This window comes from Mastomys coucha, unplaced genomic scaffold, assembly GCF_008632895.1.
Source record: "Mastomys coucha isolate ucsf_1 unplaced genomic scaffold, UCSF_Mcou_1 pScaffold7, whole genome shotgun sequence".
NCBI classification, from domain to species: Eukaryota; Metazoa; Chordata; class Mammalia; order Rodentia; family Muridae; genus Mastomys; species Mastomys coucha.
This window is the reverse complement of record NW_022196913.1, coordinates 9709391-9719602: the sequence shown is the minus strand read 5'-3', so window position 1 is coordinate 9719602 and position 10212 is coordinate 9709391. Positions and strand designations below refer to the sequence as shown.

The following is a 10212-nucleotide window of genomic DNA, read 5'->3' as shown; positions in this document are numbered from 1 at the left end:
ATAAAGGCAGGCCTATCAGAATTACAGCAGATTTCTCACAAGAGACTATGAAAGCTAGAAGATCCTGGAAAGATGTCATACAGACCCTACAAGATCACAAATGCCAGCCCAGGTTACTCTACCCAGCAAAACTCTCAATTACCATAGATGGAGAAAACAAGATATTCCATGACAAAACAAAATTTACACAATATCTTTCCACAAATCCAGCCCTACAAAGGATAATAGATGGAAAACATCAACATAAGGAACAAAACTACACCCTAGAAGAAGCAAGAAGTTAATCTTTCAAGAAATCCACACAAACCTAATTCCACCTCTTACAACAAAAACAACAGGAAGTGACAATTACTTTTCTTAATATATTAATTTGAAAATTAATATTACCAATAAATTCACAACTCAGTTAAATTTAGAAAACATTCCAAATGTTTTATGCAAGGAGTGATAAGATTATGTAACTGAAGAGTCTAAGTTATTTATAGTTTGGCATTCTAAGTAGTCATTATAATGTCTCTGCTTTTCATTTCCTATATTACTATAAAATTGCCAAGATTTTTAAAAAGTATTTTTTTTTTATTTTCTGTGTGTATTTTGTGTGTCTATATATCTTTTACCATGTCTGTACCTAGAACCCAATGGATCCAAAGGATGGCACTAATTTCCCTGGGCTAAAACTTATAAACACTCAGGATGATATTCTCCAGATCATTCCATTTTCCATTGTTTTTAATAGCTGAGTAGTACTTCATTATGTAGATGTACCACAATTTCTGTATCCATTCCTCTGATGAGGAACATCTGTGTTGTTCCCAGTTTCTGACTATTATTAATAAGGCTGCTATGAACATGGTGGAGCATGTATTTTTATTACAAGTTGGAGCATCTTCTGGGTATATGCCAGGAGTGGTATAGCTGGGTCCTCTGGTAGACTATGTCCAATTTCTGGAGGAAGTGCCAAACTTATTTCCAGAGTGGTTGTACCAGCTTGTAATCCCACCAGCAATGAAGGAGTATTCCTCTTTCTCCACAACCTCTCCAGCATCTGCTGTCACCTGAGTTTTTTATCCTAGCCATTCTGATTGGTATGAGGTAGAATTTCAGGGTTGTTTTGATTTGCATTTCCCTGATGACAAAGGATGTTGAACATTTCTTTAGGTGCTTCTCAGCCATTTGGTATTCCTCAGTTGAGAATTCTTTGTTTAGCTCTGTACCCCATTTTAATAGGGTTATTTGATTCTCTGGAGTCTAAGTTCTTGAGTTCTTTGTATATACTAGATATTAGCCCTCTATCGGATATAGGATTGGTAAGGATCTTTTCCCAACCTGATGGTGGCCGTTTTGTCTTACTATCAGTGTCCTTTGTCTTACAGAAGCTTTGTAATTTTATGAGGTCCCATTTGTCAATTCTTGATCTTAGAGCATGAACTATTTGTGTTCTATTCAGGAAGTGACCCCAAAAATTCAACCAGAGAAATTCTAAACCTGATAAACAATTTTAGCAAAGTAGCTGGTTATAAACTTAACTCAAGCAAATCAGTGGCCTTCCTCTACACAAAGGATAAACAGGCTGAGAAAGAAATTAGGAGAAAAACACCCTTCATAATAATCACAATTAATATAAAATACCTTGGTGTTACTCTAACTAAGCAAGTAAGAGATCTGTATGCCAAGAACTTCAAGTCTCTGAAGAAGGAAATTGAAGAAGATCTCAGAAGATGGAAAGATCTCCCATGCTCATGGATTGACAGTATTAATACAGTAAAAATGGCCATCTTGCTGAAAGCAATCTACAGATTCAATGTAATCTCTATCAAAATTCTAATTCACTTCTTCACAGACTTGGAAAGAGCAATTTGCAAATTCATCTGGAATAACAAAAAACCTAGGATAGTGAAAACTATTCTCAACAATAAAGGAACCTCTCGTGGAATCACAATCCCGGACCTTAAGCTCTACTACAGATCAATTGTAATAAAAAACTGCATGGTTGGTACAGTGACAGGCAAGTGGATCAATGGAATAGAACTGAAGACCTAGAAAAGAACTCCCACACCTATGGTCACTTGATCTTTGACAAAGGAGCTAAATACATCCAGTGGAAAAAAAGATGGCATTTTCTTTCTTTTTAATTTTTAATTTTTATTTTTTTTAGATATTTTCTATATTTACATGTCAAATGATATCTCATCTCCCAGTTTTCCATCTGGAAAAAAAAAAGAAAAACAAAGGAAAAATAAATTAAAATAAATAAAAACCTTGTTCCTTCCCCCTCTCCTCCTGCTCACCAACCTACCCTCTCCCACTTTTTGGCCCTGGCATTCCCAGCCCCATAGGATGAACAATAATATGAATTAACTAGTACCCTCAGAGCTCCCAGGGACTAAACCACCAACCAAAGAGTATACATAGTGGGACTAATGGCTCCAGCAGCATATGTATAAAACACAGCATTTTCAACAAATGGTGCTGGTTCAACTGACGCTTAGCATGTTGAAGAATGAAAATCGATCCACTCTTATCTCCTTGTTCAAAGCTGAAGTCCAAGTGCATCAAGGACCTCCACATAAAGCCATATACACTGAAACTAATAGAAAAGAAAGTGGGGAAGAGCCTGGAACACATAGGCACAGGGGAAATTTTTCTTGCCATATTTCTAAGTGAATGTGGCATTGAACAGAAACAAGATAGTCAATCAAGATACTTAGACTTAAGTACACAGAAATAATTTCTTTATTAAAATGAAATTATGTTATGAAAAAGATCTGTGGTTCTCAAGAAAATTCTTTACAACTCTACATTCTCAACATATGACAAGTGTTACATTTAATATGATCACTGACTTTCTGCAAGTTCAAGTCATAGCCCTCTCTTTAGATCAGCTTTTTTATGGTAAGTAAATGCATTTGTCCAGAGTTTACTTGACTTTGGACTCTATTCTAGCCAGGAGAGAATTCTTTCTCAAAAGATGAGAATGGAAAACTCATATATGATGCAGTGCATATCTGTAACACCTGGGAAATGAGTAATGGGGTTAGAGAGCACAGCAGGAAGTACAATGAAGGAGTGGAGCATCAGAACTGTGAGAGTGAAGTGTACATGCTGTTATAACAACCAATACTCTTTTTTGAGGGCTGGTTTGCTTTACATGTGTCGACCATGTGTCACTGTGCTATAATAGAAATGAAGGGAAGGTTTGCCTAAAATGATGATAAATAATCTACTAGACTAGGGATAGCTCAGAGTCCTCTTAGTAATTGATAGTATTATTTTCCTTACTGTTGTATTTTTCTTAAAAATGCCAAGTTTTAATTTTTATTTCTCTACAGCATTCTTTCTAAAATTATTTTTTTAATTTAATAATTTAATTACCATTATGTACATTGGGTTCTGCCCTTCTGCCTCTGTGGGTTAAATCTGTGTGAAGGTGCTAGATCCCATGAAACTGGAGTTACAGACAATTGTAAACCACCATGTGGGTGCTGGGAATTGAACCTGGGTCCTCTGGAAGAGCAGCCAGTGGTCTTTGCAGCTGGACCATCATTTCAAGCCTGTGTTTTTCATTTATACTGGTTTACATTTTGGTATATTTTCCTCTCTATGCCATAGAGAAATGCAAGGATTCAGGATTGTCCAAGTCCATTAGAGTGTCCAACTTTAACTGCAGGCAGCTGGAGAAGAGCCTGAACAAGCTGAGGCTTAAGCATAAACCCATGTGCTACCAGGTGAGGATCAACAGCCTCCCTTCTTTCTTGTTCATTACTTTATTCCTCTTCTGCTGCCAGGTGACAACTAGGGGAAGAAATAACATTAGAAATTGAGCAAAGCTTTGAGATGATCCATTCCTTACCATCTTTGAATTTCTCTGATTTCTGCCATCAAAAGCACATTTATTGTGTCAATGTCTTGTCCCCAGAATTATTTTTAGCAGCATTAAGGAAAATAGTAAAGTTTCTTTATTTCAAACTATCACCTAAATCATACATATATTTGGAATATGTTTCATGTCAAATTCTCATGTCATATTTGAGAATACATCAATGATTTTGCCTAAGTCAGTCAACCTCTGTGGATTGGAAAACATTTCATTTTTAACTACTTTGTTGATATTTCTTATCTGAGACATCCTTTGAAAACTTTAGTATGGTAAAATTATTTCTACTAGACAAAGTAAATTTTAGTAATTTTCATAATTGTTATTTTGAGAAAGAAAGATACTGTATTGATTACTACTGACTGGGAACTATGAGTGCTCTTTATGTGTGTTTATTTCTTAATTTTCTATATGTTTTCTTCCCTGCAAATTCTCCCATATACCCATTATTCTCACTCAAATTCAGTTTGTAATCCTTTATTTTGATTGATTGCTATTATATTCACATAAGTATGTATGTTTGTACATATATAGGTATACATATGTATATATGTATATATGTACACCTATATATAAATCCATGAATACAGCCTGCTAGTCTGCATATACTTATATGAATATGGTTTAAGGACTGATCATTTCGTGCAACAGAACTTACTGGTATGCCATTCATTGGGTAAGAATATTTCTCCTATTTTCAGAATTCCTTCATTGCCTCTTCTTTTTGCATTTTAGTAAGAAATCACTTACTGCTATTTTTGTATATACTTGGATAGATTTAAGTTTTTTCCTTTTAATATTGAGATCATAAATAACATTATTGGATAGTACCCATAAGTGATTATTTTTTGCTTTCCCTTATGAATGATTAACAATTTTTTTTAGTGTTTTACTTAATAATCAAAATTCAGTGAATCCATTCCCTGCCCCACATCTGAAGTCAGTCATAACTCACCATAGCAGAAACAGGTATTTGTATTCATCAAGTAGGTTATAGAGCTCACTCACCTCGGAAGTGTTACATTGTCATCTGTTCCCTCCAACAGATAAGTACTCATTTTAAATATTTCAATCTAGCGCAGTTAAAGGGAGGGAAGTGGATGAAGGTGAACAAGCTCAAAATGTGCAAGATATTTATTAGAAATGTATCTGACATTTCTCACTATGTGGAATGAATATAAAACAATTAAATTATCTAATCGTGGACCTACCAAGACAGCTCAGTGGACAAAAGGTCTTGTCACAAAGCTCTTTGATTCTTGGGACCCACATGATAGAAGGAAAGAACCAATACCACAAGTTCTCTTCTGACCAGCACATGTTCACTATAACATGAACACAAACATCTACCTCTCAATAAAAATACATAAAAATGCAAAATACATCTTACTATGATTATGTTCATATTTTCTTTTTTTCCATTTTGCACTCCTCCTTCTCTTGCTTCTTCATATTCTATTTTTCCCTTGTTTGATTTATGAGAAATAGTCTCTACATGGACCCAAGATTATCTGAAATTTATTGTAGCCTACAATGGCCAATGGTTCATTCCAATCTTGTGATTCAGCATTCCAAAATACCAGGTTATGGCCTAAGTTACCACACCAGTCCTAAAAGTGATATATTCATTTCCAATTCTACTAAATCAGCTGTATAATATTTTTTAAATTTTTTTACATAGAATGTATTATTTTGTATAAATTGGAATGTTTCTATTTCCTCTATCTACAGGTAGAATGTCATCCTTATCTCAATCAGGAAAAACTTCTGGATTTCTGCAAGTCAAAAGACATTGTTCTGGTTGTTCATAGTGCTCTGTGAAGCCACCGTGATAAACAATGGTAATATGGACAAGGAGAGCCAAACAGAATTAAAACATTGTTCAATAAATATTTTTTTATCTTATCATTTCTTATAGTTTATTCTGAAATGAACTGGAAGCATAGAGAAATTTCATTTCGGGGACAATAAAAAATTCACAATGGCTTTATAAATTCCACACACTGAAAACCCTGACCTTAATACTTCCTATTCATTAGAAGTTTTCTAACAAATCAAAGAGTTAGGAAAAGCAATTTAACATTTCTAACTCTCTTCCAGGGTTTACCAGAGCTCTCCTGTTCTTTTGGATGATCCAGTTCTTGGTTCCATGGCAAAAAAGTACAATAGAACTCCTGCCCTGATTGCTCTTCGCTACCAGCTGCTGCAACGTGGGGTGGTGGTCCTGGCCAAGAGTTTTACTGAGAAGAGGATAAAAGAGAATATGCAGGTGATGAGTAGCTATGTGTGTATATTTTATATTTTCCTGTACACACTCATATTTTATTTAGTATTTGAGTCTGTATCACTTTGAATGCATGCTATAAAAAGTCTTTTTTCCCATCTTGGCTCCTTTAACAGTAATTGTCGGTTCATTTCAAATAGGGGACCAAGTATTCTTTTTTTTTTAACCTGTATACTACTTTTTTTATTAGATATTTTCTTTATTTACGTGTCATATAATATCTCCATTCCCAGGTTTCCCTTAGAAAAAAAGAAAAATAAAATAAAAATGAAAACAAAACAAAACAAAAAACAACACTGAAAACAAAACAAACAAACAAAAAACCCTGTTTCCTCTCCACTCCCACTGCTCACCAAAACACCATCACCCGCTTCCTGGCCTGGCAATCCCCTACGCTGGGGCACAGAACCTTTACAGGGCCAAGGGCCTCTCCTCCCATAGATGACCGACTTGGCCATCCTCTGCTACATATGCTGCTGAAGCAATTAAACCTACCATGTGTACTCTTTGGTTGGTGGTTGAGTCCCTGGGAGATCTGAGGGTACTAGTTAGTTCATATTGTTGCTCTGGGACCACCAAGAATTCTATTAATACCAGTGGTGCTAAAATCAATCCACATCTATTTATTGGATCTTTATGTAAAGTCACTAATGTAGATTACCAGTTTATGTTTAGATATTTGTGCTGGGATGTTCTGGTACCATTCAGGCTATTCTAATCTTAGCTAGGCTCTCTATCTTCTTCTGCAGTAAAGTGGCTCACACATGTGATGAGCTGTGGGGTGTCTATTCCAGAATACAGACTTCCCTGAGCTTACTGGAGCAAGTCTCTCCTCTGTACTGTTATCCTCTTGCTGGCCAGTGCCCTCACATTACACAATCACCAAATAGTTTTTGAAATCTCTACATTTTTTCATGCATAATCTTATATCAGATACAACATTCCTTCACATAATATAACTGTGACTCAAGACATGTGGATACAATTCTTCTACATCCTAGTGTGGACAGTGCTACAATTGTTAATTACAGAGTGAACTATGGAAGACACAAATAAGAGGAAAGGTTCTTGTAGTCTATCTGTTTCATTTTTCACTCTGTAAGTTCATTGCTCACATATTCTGTTTTTGCTGAAATACCTCAAGCCACAATGCATCATTTCCCCATTACTTTAAATTAAATATTATTGTGAATAAGGGTTTTTTTCTCTATATATTCAGATTCTTCATGGCTTTTTTCTTCATTTCTCCTTTCCCTCCCTCCATTCTTCCTTTTCCCTCACTATCTTCTTTCTTTTCTCTCTTTCTATCTTTCTTCCTCTCTTTCCTTACTTCTTTCTTTCAATCTTTATTTATTTTTTCTTTCCTTCTTTCCTTCCTTCATTCTTTCTTTTCTTTCTTTTTGTGGTAGACTGGTGTTAAGCTCTCCTGCAAGAAACACACTCATATTCTTCTCCATTACCTTAAAAATATTATACTCTGTCCTTCTCAGGTTCTTAAGTTTGATCAGAAATACTATTCATCATTTCACATATTGACTAAAACACACTTACAATTTAAAAATTGCCATGGAATGGGTTCGTTGCTGGGACCCCGTTTTCTGCGGGATGAGAGTTCTAGTCAGGTGGGCAACAAGTCGGCAGATGACAGACAGAGTCAACACAAGGGTGTGCTGAATCTGACTGTATTTCTTAAAAATGGCATGAGGCTTTTACAGGCATTGCAAGAGAGAAGTGATAAATCTAGCAGCTCAGCAGTTAAGGTACATCTGAAGCCATCTAAAGCATACTGGGTCTAAAGCAGCAGCCACCTCCTCTGGGCTAGTGCTGCACCCCCCCTACCTCAGGCCCAAGCGCTCTGGTTCCGGGGGGCTGTGGACTGCATAAATCTAAGTCCTAGTCCATCTAAATTCTAGTTCTAGTAAGAGTGCCAGCACCTGCACAAAGTGAAAAGCAGGCTTATATGGTACACAGAAAGCAGGGCAGATGACAAGAGGTGGGCAAAGGTTACAGCAAGGTCAATAGGATCAGAGAGCAAGACTGAAGTCACATAGGCAAGTGACAACTACATCAAGTCAGTAGAATCAGGTATCCAGGTGTGAAATAGGCAGAAGAGCAGTGGTGGCCTCCTGGCTAGGGCTATTTTGGCATTCCCATGCTAATTCTCTGTGTCTGCTGAAGGCAAGCACAAGGAAGTTCCAATCTAGCAGTTCCTGAGAAAGCCCTTAAGTGAGGGAAGCCCTTTGATTACTCTCTAGTAAGTAAAACAGTTCTTTCCTCTGTGGGGCGGCCCTGAGAATTCTAACTATGTTAACAGTAAGCAATGGTGCCTGACATCTGTTGCTAACTCTGAGGACATTCTATCTGATAAGGCCGATTCCTTGTGAGAAATTCCAAGCTAAGAACAGTTTATAAATAAATTAGGATATATTGGAACATTGTGCTGGCCAGGAAACAATAACCAATCTTATCCATTTACGAGTCATTTCTTCGGGTACCTTTATGCCTAAATAAGAGGGTGTGTTGATGATTGGAAAGACTAATCTGGAACATGTCTGAGTTAGGAGATGCCACCACCGACTGTCTGAATATCCAGGAGACAAAGAACTTCCTTTGAAGTCATAAAGCCTCTTATCCTTAATCAGGCTTTTACCCCCGATATTGCAGATTTTACTGGAGTAAATGAGTGGACATGGCAAAAAATGGATAAAAAAATTATTACCAATGAGCCTATTCCTAAACTCGTTTTTAAAACTGATTAATGTATTTCTTTTTTAGGGATAAGTTCACCTTCCAGATGTCCTAACTCTCACTTTTTCATAAACCTATATAGGTCTTGCTAATTCTCTATGGATTAATCTGTTATAGGAATTTTCAATCAATTTGCTAGTTTCCCCTCAGGGGATTTAAGTATTTGTTTGACAAGGTTGATATTGTATTGAACTTGTTTAATATTGTAAACACTGTGGCTGTTTTACAATATTGAGAGTTTCAAACAATCAATCAATCATCATCATCATTGAATTTTCCTATTCTTCAAGTGGTTTTCTGTATGAATTGCTAACTTCTATAAGTTTCAAACAAAATAATTTGTACTTATTCTGTTCTCTCCTATTGAGACAGAGAAAACATACTTTTATTGATAGCTTACTGTTGTTTCATTAGCTGCCAAATATGCAAAAATGATAAAAACATTTTAAAAGAAGAGTCTGTTATATAATATGATTGATCTCAAGGCATTTTAACCATTTTTTTCTCAGTGTTAGGACTCAGAGAACTTCTGGTTTCATGAACCCATTTGTTTCAGATTGTGAAAAACAAGAGACCCTCATGTTGATTAAGTTGACCACATTTTATAAAGGACAATTCATGATATCTTTGATCTTTGAAAATTAGTTATTAATATTTACAGGAGTCTTACTCTGAATTGCATTAAGATAACATTTTTATATTCTGATTGCTCACATTTAGGCATAGACCAAAACTGGTGTCGATGAGACTGTTTACTTGGAGTCAGCCACCACCTCTTGCTCTTACAGTCTTTCTGTTTGCCTTCCACATAGATTGCTGTGCCCTGAGGGGAGGGGTTTAATGAAGAGGCTCTCAAATAGGTCTAAGTATTCCCAAGCCTTTCACTGCCTGCACATTGTAGAATTATGGGTCACCACATTAATTTGCATCAACTTCATTAAGCCTCTCTTAAGATGGATAAATAATTACCTATGGGCATAAAGATATATCATTAGGAGTCATTTTATTGCCATATTAGAGACACAAGAGGACTGAAGTACATATAAATTCACAGTGACTGTCAAAGCATAAAAAGATTTCCACAGGTTTAGGCAACAAAAACCATCAGAATAAAAATAGGGAAGTAGATGCAAAGTGCGACCTCTAACCAATTAGAAACTATTTGCCACTGAAATCTGATGGAGAGAATCAAGGCAGATTCCATGCCCAGGAATAGTTGACCAACACAAAATGAGCTCTATATTTTTCCTGAGATTTTGCTTTGATATTTTATTTTTTTTTTTTTATTTTAGATATTTTCTTTATT

General features: G+C 35.9%; 1 pseudogene; it reads left to right on the top strand.

Moving 5' to 3' along the window:
• LOC116082587 overlaps positions 1-8939 on the top strand; it is a 29406-nt pseudogene extending 20467 nt beyond the window's left edge.
• The last annotated feature ends 1273 nt before the right edge of the window (positions 8940-10212 follow it).